The sequence below is a fragment of the Electrophorus electricus genome, chromosome 23, assembly GCF_041902795.1.
Source record: "Electrophorus electricus isolate QZ-2024a chromosome 23, ASM4190279v1, whole genome shotgun sequence".
Classification (NCBI taxonomy): Eukaryota; Metazoa; Chordata; class Actinopteri; order Gymnotiformes; family Gymnotidae; genus Electrophorus; species Electrophorus electricus.
Genome location: NC_137519.1, coordinates 9,192,501 through 9,207,682, shown reverse-complemented (window position 1 = coordinate 9,207,682; position 15,182 = coordinate 9,192,501).

The window sequence follows — 15,182 nt, the reverse complement described above, 5'->3', positions numbered from 1 at the left end:
TTGGAATTCCCTTTCTAGCAACCTGAGGGCTCTTGACGATCTAGGCACTTTTAAGAATTGTGTTAAGACCTATCTGTCTTTTTTTTATCCTATTGTATTTCCTTTTCTGTTTTTTCTTTGATTTACATTTTATCTTTTATTTTACCTCAATTTATTCCATTTAATTTTATTTATTTTTAAAGTAAACCTTGTTTTTAAAAGTGCTATCTAAATAAAGTTGGCAAAGTGTTGTTCATCGGTCTGTTCACTGTTATTGCCAATCATTTACCTCAATTTGCCCATCACTAAACATCCATATTATGCACAAACAACAAGGTCTGGAAGCTCTTTGATCTTGTAATTTCATGCATCACATCTTAATCAATATTTGCCTTGAGACAACTCTTTTAGATTCTGCTCTCTCATATACCCACTCTCTTTTTGCAGCATGGTTGTGTGCATAGGGAATGATTTATCTTGTCTGGCTCTGCATGCTAAAAACGGTCTTAAATTTCCCCCACACCCTCCTCACACACTTCTTTCTGCATGCAATGGTCGACTGGCTTGGCACAGGGCCAAGGCCCCCTGCCTCAAACTTTATTGCAGACATTCATAGCTAATCAGACCCCATCCCTCCAGCTTCAATAGAGTCTTCAAAGTAAAACAGAATCTACTACAAAACAAAAGTAGACATTCAACATCCTGCCATCAGTGAAACATAGAGACCTTCATGTTGGCAAATGTATGCATGGAAAATGATCACTCTTCCATTCCTATTATAGTTTTATGGATTTCAAGAGGGGAAATGAATCCTGAGAACATGAGATAGCAAGGAAAGCACCAGAGAAGCACTCTAAAACATCAAATGGTGATACTGCAAATCTGTGGGTGGCTAGCAAAGTTTCCCTGCAGGCTTGTCGGGGCCACATAGGCAAATACGTTTCTCTTGCTCCTATCTCTCGGCCACACTTCCATTGTTATGAGGCGTCTAATATCTCCATGGATTCTGTTTGTTTGAAGAGCTGCGCTGATTAGAGGCCCTCTTTGTGGGTGGCTCTCAGAATTTATTCAGCCACCCCAAATAATCTCAATGGCCAACTAACTTTCCCCTTCAGGATGAAGGCTGCCACATAACGGACGATTAGGAATTATCTTCCCCTTATCTGTCTAATTACACGGCAGTCAGCTGTGTTGGCCGGCTGCCTTTTAATGATACTGATCAAAATGGTCAGTAGTTGTGACCTCAGCTCTGAGCTTTGCCTGTCATTTTATTTGCCAATGGTTCACTGGGTTCCACACTTCACTTACTTCTTCAGAAAGTATCTATAAAAGCCTATTAAATTAGCCATAGTAGAGTAAGCATTCTCTGTAAAGATGTAAGATTATAATAGTATTCTTAGGACTATGCCCTTCCCAGAAGTTCACTTATGCTGCTCTTTTACATTTCTTTCATTGTTATTAAAATCTCAACATTAATTGTACATGGGCATAGTATGTTTAATTTAGAATATTTTTGCTGCTCTCATGACTAATGATTAATAGTCTATAATGTCCCTTAAGCTTCTACTATGTTTCTGCTATGCTGGTACAATGAATCCATTTTATATCAAATCTATATTTTATGCATATCACTTCTTATGCAAACAGTGTACTCACAGGGCAGTTGTAGTTCCAGTCAGTTATAATGCAGTGTGACAACACAAACCGATAACCTGAAAAAAGGTCACCCAAGAGAGAGTGTGTCACAGCAAATTACGGCCCTGTCGTTTTGGGCATGTCCACTGTATACCACTCTTCTGTCTCCCTCAGGCCTCCTTTGCCTGACCAACTGACAACAAATGATAAGACAGTTCTCTGAAAAGCACCGAAGGTCTACAGCCCTTGATTATGGTTGGTTTCAACTAGGCCTCCCGAAATGTGAACTGAAACATTTTGCAGTGTGTAAAGTATGTGTTTATTGTATGTGTAAGTTTGATTTTAAAGTAACCTTTAAAGGTACATAAGATGATATCCCTAAAAAAAATCCCATCCCTAAACTTAGGCTGGCTTCCCAGAAATTAGATAAATATTTCTAGTGGTGATTTTCAATGGACACTGTAATTTTGTTTTGTAAACCAGCATTTGAAGCACCAACATCTTTTCTTTTGCATATGTATATTATATATTATATAGTTGTAGTATGTGATTTTACATGTTTGCACATGTGTAGCAGAGTGCAAATCATATCTGCTTGTCTAAGATGATAATTTGCATGTGGTAGAGGGGCTGCCTGAGAAGGACCCCTCAGTCTGCTGCCTGCGGGTTTAATCATTGCTTGCAGTTCAGGTGTCCCGTTATCACCCCATGATTAACAATCTGTGTATTTAGCCTAGCAATTGGCCTGAATACGGGACCTCATTTATCAGAGGTTTGATTATTAAAGATATGACCTCAAAAGGGCTTGTGTCAACAGCAGGTGCTAGCCATGCAGCTACTGTAGAGACCTTTGTACTTCCGACAATATCAGTGCTATAGGCACAATATCATGCTGAAAAATTGATGATGCCAATGGAATCTATGTTCTCAGCAAGTTCAGGAAGCACTAACACGAGTGTTTTAATGGTGTATATTGTTGTCTGCATATGGATATAGAGTACTTGATAATTAGTGAAAAACTTCCTTATACTTTAATTTAGAAACTTCAGAATAAAGAAGCACAAATATAATGAACGCTTTGTGCTTGGCATGGAAGTTAATGTTCTATACAACCTTACTGGTGTCCAAGTTGAGAGGCTCCTTCTACTGGTTTTACTTTGACAGCTCTTAGGCTAAAAGTATATATTTTGGATGCAAGTTTTATTTAGAATACAAACAAAGCCTTGTACCTTATTGCCCAGGCTAAATATCTATTAATCTATGAAAAATTATTTGCACCCTCTCTATTAGAAATAAGAGCGCCTGAATCTGTTGACATAACAGCATTCCCAGCACAGAAAACACACTCAACATTCATAATGCAATTAGGCAGAGCAAACATTTATTTATTTTCAAACAGCACCCAGTGACAAACCCATCTGTTTAGCAGGTAATTTCCTCAGTTGTTTTGTTTTTCTCTTCACTCTACTGTCTACACACACTCGTGTGTTCTTAGTACCAATATTTACTTCTGCCCATGTGCAATTATATGCATCACAATGCATCTGCTCAGTCAATGTGGTGCATTTTCAAATATTTAACTCTTTAACTCTGTTTCTTACCAGAATCCTCACTGCTTGCACATTAAGAGATTTAAAAAAATTTTTGCCTCCTGCAAACACTTTTTCATAGATTCATATTGCTTTTTTATCCACATTGGCCAAAAGATATAATGAAATTCAATCTCTAACCAGGCCCTAATGTTTTTTGTATGCTTTCCCTTATTTTCTCTCTCTTTCTCTCACTCTCATTATATCAATACCTCCTTTCCTGGCTCCCTGTGTGAATGAGGAATGGGGACAGAGGGCTCGGGTGAGGCACAGAGGGGGTGGAGCAGTGAGCAGGACTGAATGGCTTCAGGGTGGGGGGTTGGTGAGGTGCTGGAGGAGACGGACATCTGAAGTGTCATGGTAGTTGCGGCTATACATGTATGTCTAAACCTAACATCTCTTTATTTGAGAGACGTACTTCCACCATTCTGTTCATGTATTTCCTCTGACTCTTATCATAGGTTGGGTCTATAGAATTTACATGAGTCTCCCTGCCTTGGTCCTTCACTAACCTTAACTACCTCAATTTTTGTGACAAATTAGGCATTGTTGTTTAATATAAACAACCCTCTTCAAGTACTACTAAAAAAAGAATGGTTCCTAAAAGAATTGAGAGTGGTATCGCAAAAATGCCTCTCTGTCCTTCTGTCAAGGTCTGTGTAGCAGTGAACTGGGCTTGACCAGTCTCTTAATGTTCACTCACTCTCTCTCCCTTGCTGTTAAGATAGGAGCAGCTTGCATATTCCTTTTGCTCAATTAGACCCCTTCTGTTTGGAGTGGAATTTGGAGGCCTGGAGGCCTCTCCTATCTCAATGCTGAGAGATAAGTCTACTTTTATGCAAATAGAACCATTTAAACAATTACATTTTTGTTCCTAAAACTTTTATGTGTTTTTTTTTTTTTTTTTTTTTTTTCAAGCATGAGTAGGATGGTTATTTTTGTGGGCATTTTAAATCAAAGGTGGGGGTGATACAAAAAAAAACAAAAAAACAAAACAAACAGATATTCTTTATTCACAAATAATACCATAGAGAAAGTAGAAACCTTTGGAGTACATTAGTAGTTGCCAGAGTCACATTTGCCTTTTTTCAGGCCTGGTGTCAGGGCATGGAAAGTTTGGGGGGTGATAGTCTGCTGTAGGCTAGAGCCTGTAGGCCAAGATAACGTAAGCTTCAGTTATTCGGTGCTTCAAAGCTTCAGTGACAATAACCTGTCAGTTATTCAGGTCTGTTCTTATAACAAACTCATTAGTCTTGTTCTCTTTCTCACATTTTCTCTATCTATCTATCTATCTATCTATCTATCTATCTATCTATCTATCTATCTATCTATCTATCTATCTATCTATCTATCTATCTAGTAAATAACTAAATATTCAAATGCATCCAGTGCAATTTGTATGGTCCTATGCCCATTCCCAGATATGGCATTTATGTGATACTCCATTGGGTCTAAAATGCGGTATAAATAACGTGAATGCTAACTGCTCCAAAGGAATGGATTTTTAGGCGTTTGCCCTCAGCTCTGTTGACAGTTGAGACAAGAAGTAAACCGTTGAGACAAAAGCAAACTGAAGGTGTTTTCATGAGGGCATTCATTTTGTGGAACAGGATGTGTGAATTATTTGTGATACACTAAATATACTTCCATAACAAAAAGTGCTATTTTCACAGATAAGGACTTATTGCATAACTCAAAGATTTTGAAAAATAACGAATAATAAAGTGTGTTTTTGGTGTAATTTTTCATCAACATTTGGCAGAAACAAAAACACAAACAAACAAACAAACAAAAAAGGAATCTGACTAAGCTATGTTCTGTGAATTGGCCAACTTTTGGGAAAATTGAAATTTTAAGTGATACATTTTAAGGTGGTTCTTCCATGAGAGTCTGAAAAAAGTTCTCAATTTAAAACTGTTTGTAAATTATTGTCTCAAACATGATTTATTAGATACACCTAAATATACCTCCTGCTTTGTTTTTGTCAGTTTCTTTACACAGAATCACAACTTCTCGGGTTGCTTTACATATAATTATGATTTCCAAAGGAAGGTTGGACATGATCCAGCATGTCTCACGTTCTCCATTTTTGACTGTCTGCCAGAGATCATTAACTTTTCACCTCCTTTCCTTGAGGTGATGTGCTATCAAAATGATTTGTGAATCTCATACCATGCTCCGATACTGATTCATTCTTTCATCATATTATTGATTATTATCAATAACAAACCTCTATTTGTGTGTATGGGGAAAACAGCATGCAGTGTTTGGGGATGCCAGCCTGTTTTTGACATGCAGTGGCAGCCCTCTAACAGCCACTGCAAGCATGGCCGGCCCCACAAGAGTCTGAGGACATGTTTAGAGTCGGTTGTACTCGCAACTCAGATATGGATCTTAAACAAAACAGGACGTTTCAGGTAACTGCCTGTACTTGTTCTCTGAATGGCTCTATGCCACCTACATTAGGCACTTCTCCTTTCTGTGAGACATACAGTACACAGCCAATACACAAATAAGCCACATTTTAGCATTACACCTACATGGCTATATCAGTGATTGTAAGGTGATGTGCTAATGTTTTCCTGATAGTTGTATTTTCCATTATGGAATTATGGAATTATGAAATTAACTCTTGGCCTTTTCATGTTGTATTTTTTCTTCTGTTCTTTCTTGCATTTTACATATGTATGTATAGACTTTATTGTGGACGTGGGTTTTCTGTGTCTTTCTTTGTTAGCACTCTACTTAATTCAGTCCCTGTGCACACTCTTAAGGCTCTGTCCTCTGTGCTCGAAGCCTCTGTGTTGGCAGATGGTGGCAGGCAGCAAGAGAAAGACCTCCCGCCGTCGGCCCTCATTCACCCCGAGCACTGGCGTGGCGGCATGCACGCCACCCTAAAAATCCCAGCATTCTGGGAACAGGGCAGAGGCCCGGGGATCCAGAATCTAGATCTTTGTGGGGGCCCAAGGAGCATTTTTTTCCCTGCACCCCTCAAAGCACGTGGACCTAATTCCTCCACCTTGTCCTTGTCCTCTGCACTGACTCTTTGCACAAGTTCACCTTTTGGCAGCCTCTCTCTCTTTTATTTCTCTCTCTTGCTTTCCTCATTCATGCTCTGATCGCGTGCACAATAGATGGGGCCAGGGGCCTCTTGCAGGCTTTGACTGAGCTGAGAAATCACATCCTGTCAAATGGAGACCAAAGAGTTGGTCACTGCATGATGATATGTGGAGCATGGAGGGCCCATCTGTCCATTTCTGGAAAGAGGTGTGAATGAGAGCAGGAGTAGCTTAAAAAGAAGCAAGACTCTTAATGTGTGCTGGGGGCAAAGGCAGAAGATTCAATGCAGGTAGTCTTAAAGCAGTTTGCATCTGATATTGTAGGGATAGGTGTTGTGAAAAGAGGTTTGTTTTTTACATACTGGTGGAAAAGCTTTGACTTTCTAGATACACATGCAATTTGTCACATGTGGGTTGACCTCTCCTCATTTAATAAAGAGTAATAACTACTATGACTGCCTTCCTTCATCACAATTTCTCTCTCTCTCTATCTCTCTCTCTCTTTCTCTCTCTCTCTCTCTCTCTCTCTCTCTCTCTCTCTCTATCTATCTATCTATGTCTCTCCCTCTCCCTCTCTCTCACTCTCTCTCCTCTGCCTCTTCTTCACCCAGTGTGGCCCAGACACCATGCCGTCTGGAAGCTGTCCGCCCTGCGTCCCCTTTTGAAAGCCTGGAGGAACTGCAGGGTAATGGCTATTGTTTGCTCTCATTGATCCCTGACTGGCCATATTGTGGCCCAGCAGGGTTTCAAAGACACAAAAGCGGCGTGCTGCAATTGTCCGGTGCTCCCAAATGAAGAAGTCCGTCGTCCTACTGAGGACCGACTCTGGAAGTATCAGCAGTGAGAGGCTCTGTGGGAGGGAGGTTAAGGGGCAAACGGTTAATTATTAATACACCAATACAGTTCACCAACAGGAGTTGAACTCCCTGCTATTTCATACAAAAGACAATGGAATGCCCATAGACTTGCACAGATGTTTGGCCTATTAGGGCATCTGTACCTTTATAACTTTTTTGTCTCTGTCTATAAAATATTTTGTGCTCTCTCATGTATCTTCATGTAAAATTGCAAATACATAATTTAAAAAACTTGGCAGTAATGCTCAGACATGATCAGTAAGCAGTGCTGCTGGTTAGGAATAAAATATAGGTGCCTCATTACCACATTATAGCCTCCTTTACTGCAGTTGTTCAATGGTGGAAGGAGGTGGTACCCACACAGTATACTGGTGCCATTTTGAGCCATTTTATAGCATACAATGTAATAGTCTGGGAAGTACAGTTCATTGTTGTACCTTGGTTGTGTTTTGTGGTCCATGAAATCAGGGTCAGGCTCTCGGTGGAGCTGAAGTAGAGTTCCCTCTTTTTTTAAGACAAGATTTCCTCAGACTTAATGTGAATTCTGCAGCAGCACAATATAATTTAATTAATCAAAGAACCTCTCAAGCATTCAAGAAATGGTTTGCCATATGTCTGTTAATTAATGAGCATGCACCCTACATTATGGCTTATCACTCACTGGTATATTCACTTGAACATTTAACTCTTCCACATTAGCTGTTCAGTTTATGGTCTTCTAATAAAATTACCAACAATGTCTAATAGGTGTGGAAAGTACTATTAGTTATAAAGTCTGATAGTTTAGGAGTCTGATAGATTAAGGAGTTAGCAGTTAAAATGCATTTTACAGCCTAACCTAAGTTTGAAGATCTACCAGCTTAATTTGGTTGAGTTGTGGCTTGAGTACATACCTCTAGTTACAGTGCAGCAGGCACTGTGGCAAAGCTCTGGACCCCATCCCACGTCCCAACCCAGGGCTTCTCCTTCATCTCGCCTCTCCCTAATGAACTTGCTCTCTCCACTAGTCTAATCCCCCATTCAGATGGAGGGTCATTTGGTGCAGATGCACCTTCAGCCCTTTCCAAAGTTTAATTAAACACTCCCCCCTCCCACTTTAAGCCAGCCAGCCCTCTCCCTACAGGCCTGCTCCTTACAATGGACCAAGCCATTCATTCAGTGCATTGTAGAACTTAATGGCGTCCTTGTTTGATTTGAATCCGTCCGCTCGCTCTTTGGTGCAGAGAATGCCAGGCTTTCTCATGGTCTGTCAGGGCAGGGAGGTTTAATGAGTACGCCATGCATAAGTCTGCCCCAACAATGCACGCCACAGCGACACTCTGGTGTCACATAACCATAGGATACAAGCAGCCTTCCCAGTGGAGGAGGCCCATTATAAAAAGAATCCACATGTAGCTCCACTGCCTGGTGCTAGTTAAAGTGGGCTGCATAAGCATGTACACAACAGAAATGTGTTCATTAATATTTTGGTTTTAGGCAACAATATTTTAGTTTTAAGCAACTCATTTGGTTGACTTAATGAGTGCCTATCTAATAAGTCATAGCACATTGCTCATTTATTACCATCTAAAAGAAACAGTTGGTGTGGGTACGTATTCAAACCTCTGTAATCACCTCATCTCATGCCTTAACTTAAGCAAATCCTGGCCTTTCACTGATTATCACAGCATAGAGAAGACAAAAGTCAAGCCTTGGGAAAAGCCCTCAAAAGAATAAATGCTCCTTTCTCTTTTGCATCAATTCCATTTCTTATCTTTCCTTGCCAGTGCCAGACACAGAAGTGCACAAGAAAGATCCTGCTCCTGCTTGCTTGTGGCTGTTGATGCTGTTTGGTTGTGTTTGTTGTGGGTCACTAGATTCCCCCTGTATTGTTTGTCTCTCCATTCTCCCCTTAACTAGATTCAGCATGTTTGTTTTCCAGGGGTTGATGTGTAACGATTGTCGGGTGAAAAGCCCTGGCTGGGTCTCAGGGGGTTTTGGGTTGACCTGACCAGGCCAGCTAGCATATGGAAAAAAGACTGGCAATCAAATTACCTTTGTCTTTATCTTTTCTCCTTCTGGAGAAATGAAGCGGCCTTTTAGACAGCAGAGCTTGGAGGAGGCCAGCTAGGCCAATAATGGGTGCAGATTCCATAGGTGCTAATTGGTAAATTAAATAATTGGATCATCTTTCGCTCATCTATCAAAGGTTGCTTGGAAGAAGGTTGAAAGCAGCGAGCTGTGGAATGCCCCTGGGTGACCAGGTTCTTTTCAAATTCCCCCTCTGTCTCTCCAAAGGGGAAAGAATAATCCAATCATTTTTATGCCTTTATGAACAGTCCTGAATAAGCTGGGAGCCTACAAAAGTGTTTGATCTAGAACCTCTTTTCTCACCTTAAGCTTAACCCTGCTAACCCTGCCCACATACCCAGCAGCATGCCAGAGGTACAGCCATCAACAACAGCAGTGCCACAAATAGTGAAAGAGAAAATATGAGTAAAAAAGAATAATAAAGAAGACACAAAAGAATATATTGGCTGTTTGGATTGGAAAGTCTCTATTTTTGGGAAGTCAGAGTTCTTGCATATGTGATGCCTTCCTTTCTTTTATCCTCTCTTTTCTGTCCTTTATTTTTTTGGCCTTGGGATCAAATGTGAAAGGTGAATGGCCATAAGCCATGGGTGGCCAATTAGGAAGGGTGAGGCAAAAAGTCTCTTTGTGTAGTTGTCCCCTACCTAGCACGCCTTTGCACTTTGTCCATCCATCTCTATACTGCCTATAACCCAATTACAACACAATGCTTGAGTCAGGCCTACCATCTTCTATTTGGAAAAGTCATACAGTCTTTCCTACCACACCTCAGAAAGACACTGTTTGCACCTGCAATTGTCCTGGTCTTTTTTAGATGTCTGTACAACTGGACAAGTGGTACTTTTTGACATTCCTTTTTGAGGAATATTTTTATTTTACAATAATTTCACAGTTTCACAAAGATGCTATTACCTAGGTTTTGGCTGATATATATTATAGCCTATATGTTTTACTGTTGCCTTAGGTTTAAACAACATTTACATATAAGAAAATGTGTTATTGGTAATCACTGGTTTAGAATAATGCATTAGATTTTTTGTCAGTGCTCAGAGACTGGGGACCGGATCTCTAAGTCTTTGTGATTAAATGGCAGTGGGCTTGACTTTGACGGACTCGAGTTGAGATGAGGACAAAGCTTCCACATGATTAACCATATCTGCTCCAAAGAAACTGATTAGCATGAGAAAATGACCTGGTATTAGGGAAGAGCTACAACTCTGCAGTGGATGGTCTTCTGAAACCAGTGAAGTAGAAATTCTGTGGTGTGAGGCAATATGTATGGGTATTTGGTAAAACATAGCTATGTCCAGAGATATGGACATCACCAAACACAACACACACAGTTTGAAGATTTCCATTTCTTTCTTAACATTTCTTTTCCATGCCAAATTTAAATAACATTTTGGTAAAGAGAAAAGGATATTAAAATGAATAAATATTCACCATATAAACATGAGTCATTCGAAAAAAAGAGCAACCTCTGCTTGTGTAAATCTTTATAAACATGACAGAACACGTTACTATTTAAAGTGTACACACTGACAAAGCTATCTAGAATTCTATCACCATCTAAAACTCTGTAACAAACCAGTTTTCTCTTTCTTAGAATCTATTGAACACTTTACTCCAAACCTTGGAACAGCAGGATGATTTGTTATTGTTTGGGTTCACAACACCAAATGAGGCATGCGAGAGAAAGAACACAAACTTGTTTGGTTTGTTCATGAATGGAGCCTCACTTGCAGTACTTTTACTGAGTGTTTATTCCAGTATTTGTGTTTCTTTCACTCAGTGTTTTGCCTCTACATTCTTAAAACCTAAAAATGCTTTTAGTTACAATGGCTCCAGGCTGTCTACTTCAAAGTCTGAGATCAAATGTATAAAGATTTAGCCTTAGTGCTTTCAAAAACTCTCCCAAAATGCACTTATTCAGTATTTCATTCAACTTCTGTTCTTGATTTTTTACTGTAAAGCACTTTTGTTGCACTTTCACTTTGTACTTTTATTCATACTACTCTCCTATTCTATTCTCCCTTTATTTTATATTGTTTTGTATTTTATCTTGATTATGTAAAGATCAGTGTAAATTTATTATAAAAAAAAGGTGTGAAACAAAAAAAAACATTTATTATTATTATTCTTATTAATATAATTATTATTTAAATGTTTCTGTTGGAATGAAGCTTGTGTGTTTCTAGCTCTTGCATGACCCAGGAAATGTCCCAGCATGCCCATTTTCCCACTTAACACCTCTTTCTCCTCTTCAGTCAATGCAACTCGAGGCCTCATTGAGGTTGCATGGTGAGCAGTCACTCCGTAGTGCCTGTTGGGGAGTACATTAACAGCCCAAAATCCACAGTGACTCCAATAAGGGTTTCCCAATCACTGCTGAGAGTCACCACTGCTCTAAGTCCTTTAAAGAAGGATTTAGAGGCACAACTTGCACTCTGTGCTGCAGCTCTCAGATTAGTGCAGTGCAAGGCCCACTGATCCAGCTTCTGGCCAGCCCTGCGTTCTGGTCAGGGCTGGGGTGGGGGGCTTCTTTTGTCCTAGTAGAGGCCTCTCTCTGCTGGAAGAGCAGCAAGGTCTTTGTGTGCTCCTGGGCTGGAGCAAAGGCTCTAGAGCTAATAAGAGCTGTGGATTACAGGGCTAAAGGCACTCTTCAGGCCTCAGCACTCGGGAAATAAGCAGATAATTATGCTGCTGTTTGGAGTGAAAAAGCAGCATATAGGCTCAGCCAGAGGGCAGGAGGTCACAGGGTTGACCTGAGCGTGTGGCTGAGGTGACCCCTGACAGTAGGCAGCAGAATGGGTTTACAGCACTCAGGAGCCCTGAGGACAGCACGCCCAAGGTACCATTAACATTAATGACATCGGGGCATCAGGGGTCAACACTGAGCATTTCGAGTGATCTTGCTCCCCTGATGTGCTCTGTGTTCAACATATTTATTTCCTTTCAGCACTCCATATTCACTGTTCTGAAATCAGTGCACAGAGGCAACAAAGTGTCTAGGCTTCTATTGTTGATTAAAACACAGGTTTTGATGTTTAGTAATATAAGACTATGCTATGTAGTAGCAATACTGTATGAAGACTTGGTATAACATGCACAACCACCCATGTTTGATCAGCACATTTGATGGCAGTAAACTTTGGAGTTAAAAAGGGGGAAAGATTGCAGTTATGAAGTTATACTAAAATTCATCAAAAGGTAAATCTGAGCAGATGATGATGATGGTAGAAAAAATCAACTGCCATGGCACAAAGTGCTGAAAATATGAGCGTGTATGACTTCTGAAAGCTCTTCTTTTAACCCTCTTATTGGGTGATGCACTGCAGTAATAAAGCTTTTTGCTCTGAGATTATAATTCATACAGGCAGATTGAAGCGATGTTGATAGGCTCTCTTTGAGTTCTGGGATGTCACAGATGCCCGGGCACCTCATTTATTTTCATCAGGACCAATGGGCCTTGCAGCATTGTGTAGCTACCTCCAACTGAGCCAATACACTTTGCCTAGCAACATGTAGGCCTGCAGGGCACACACTGGACCACAACCTCTAGCAAACATGCACACATTCACACACGCATGCACACACACAACACACACACACACACACACACGCGCGCGCGCGTCTAGCCGATTTAAATACAAGCAACAACTCTAATTATACAGGACAGACACATTTTTATAAGCATATCTCTCTCCCTCTCCCTCTCCCTTTCTCTCTGTCTCTCTTTTTTCTGCCTTTCTCTCATTCTCTCCCTCTCTCTCTCTCTCTCGTATTCATTCATTGCAACCCAAATCACTTTATCTCCCTTGCGCTTTCAAATAACGGTAGTTAATGAGAGGCGTCATGCTCTACAATGCTGAATAATACAGGCCTTCGACCCCGCATTACCTTTACTCAGAGTCTGCCTTGCCTTTTCATGATGGTTGCTTTCCCCTATAGGACAGCTGCAGCAAGCCAAGACAACCATAGCAAATCCTGAAGAAAGCTCAATCAGAGGGGCTGTGAAAGAGGCCAAACTGCATTTCCCTACCAGCCAATCATACGTTTCCCCCAGGCCCCTCCATCCACAAACACTCACTCAGTCACACACACACACACACACACACACACACACACACACACACACACACAAACACACCCAACAAACACATGCACGGTCATTGTCACCCTCTGCTATGAGTGTGCGTTGCTGTTCTCTCCATTCTCAGCCACGCAGCAGGGTTCTTGTATTGGGGTTCGGTGTAATTTGAGGTTGTGGCCCCTTCTGTCCAAGTGGCACATGCCCGCCCAGCCAAAGGCATGACGCCGGCTGGATAGCTCTCTGTAGGGAGGGATATCAGCATTCCTGAGTGCTTTCCATGGTGGGCTGTTTATGTTAGCAGTTAAGATGCTGTTCTGATCCGACCACTGTGTAAGGTGGATATGGCCTGTGCATGTGAAGGAAGGAAACAGCTGAAGGAAACTTCTGCATTAGATTTTTTATCTATCTATCTATCTATCTATCTATCTATCTATCTATATATATATATATATATATATATATATATATATATATATATATATATATATATATATGTATACACACTACCTGTTGTTATATATTGCATGTTAGACTGTAGTTGGTTATTGTATGTTAGTTTGTTGTTGTATATTGGATAAAAGAGCAGCAAAGGCAAAAAGACCAGCAAAGCCCAGTGAAATAATGCAACACAATAGTACTTCCTGGCAACTCCAATCATCTTAACTCCCATGAATTCCTTGTTTTGATGGAGTGTCGGAGTAGCCCTGCCACAAGTAGAACAGCAGCACAATAACTTCCATGGTTAAACCATTCTGCATTGTAATGCAGTAGAACAGTGCAGAGTGCTAAAGCACTTTTCATCTAAAAGCTGCTGATTTCTGAGACACTGCCTCGCAAGTCACCCGAACTAAGACTCTTCAACATCAATGCATCACCTTTGTGGACGTTTCAAGCCCAGCAATGGCCAGACGCTCTGGGCTCTGAATGGACACCAGTCTATTGTTACGGTATCAGCGCGGTAGGGGGCAGGCCGGGCAAGCTCCTTGGAGAGCTCAACACAAGGGCTGCTGCTGGTGACCAGTGCGAAGAGGGCTGGCGAAGGTGGGTCCACTGCCCGGGTCCAGACACTCCCCTCTCTATCTGTTCCTGCCTGGTTGCATTGTGTGCGGGGGCCTCGCAGAGGAAAGCACAATAGCGTTCCTTGGTTCTGACTGTTTTCAGCACCATGGAAGGGTGTTCAGAGTGAGCACCCCCCCCCCCCCCCCAGTTCCTTCTCTTGTTGTAGGAGAGGGTGGCGGCAGCTTTGTGGTGGGGGTCGTCTGTGTGACGGATGGGCTTTGGGTCACCAGTGCTTTTGTGGGTGGCGGTGTGCGCATGAATGGGGACGTGCTGCCTCTCTCCCTGTATGCCCCCTGAAACCTGAGGTTGGGGGTGGGATGGGCACGAGGTGGGGTACAGGGGGATTCGATTAAGGCCCTGGAAAGGGGCAAGAACACAATGAATGAATGTCTACAGCGGACACCCATTACGGCTGCGGGACGCAATTCTGAAAGCCTGATGCGAATATTTTGAAACTCTCAAATGTTAAAATGTTTTTGTTAATCTTAAACATAAGTAAACATTTGTGGCTGGAAAGCCAACTGAACCTGATTTCCATTTCTTGTTTTGCTTGTCTGTTTCTCTTTTTCATTCTCTTGTTCTTTTCTGGTATTTTGTTTGGTCAGTGGTTTTGTCAAATATTTTTCCTTGTAAATTGTCCCCCAAAGACATTGTGAATATAAGTTCTTGGCATAATGGGAATATTATAACTACAGTTTGTCAAGTCAAACAGTACAGATACAGACAAACCATATTGTTCTTCAAAGTGCTTGTCCCAAAGTCTTTTACACTTTGTCCCAAAGTGACTGCCACAAAGTACTTGTTCCATGTTCCATCAGTTTCTAAATTCTCATCTAAAAGT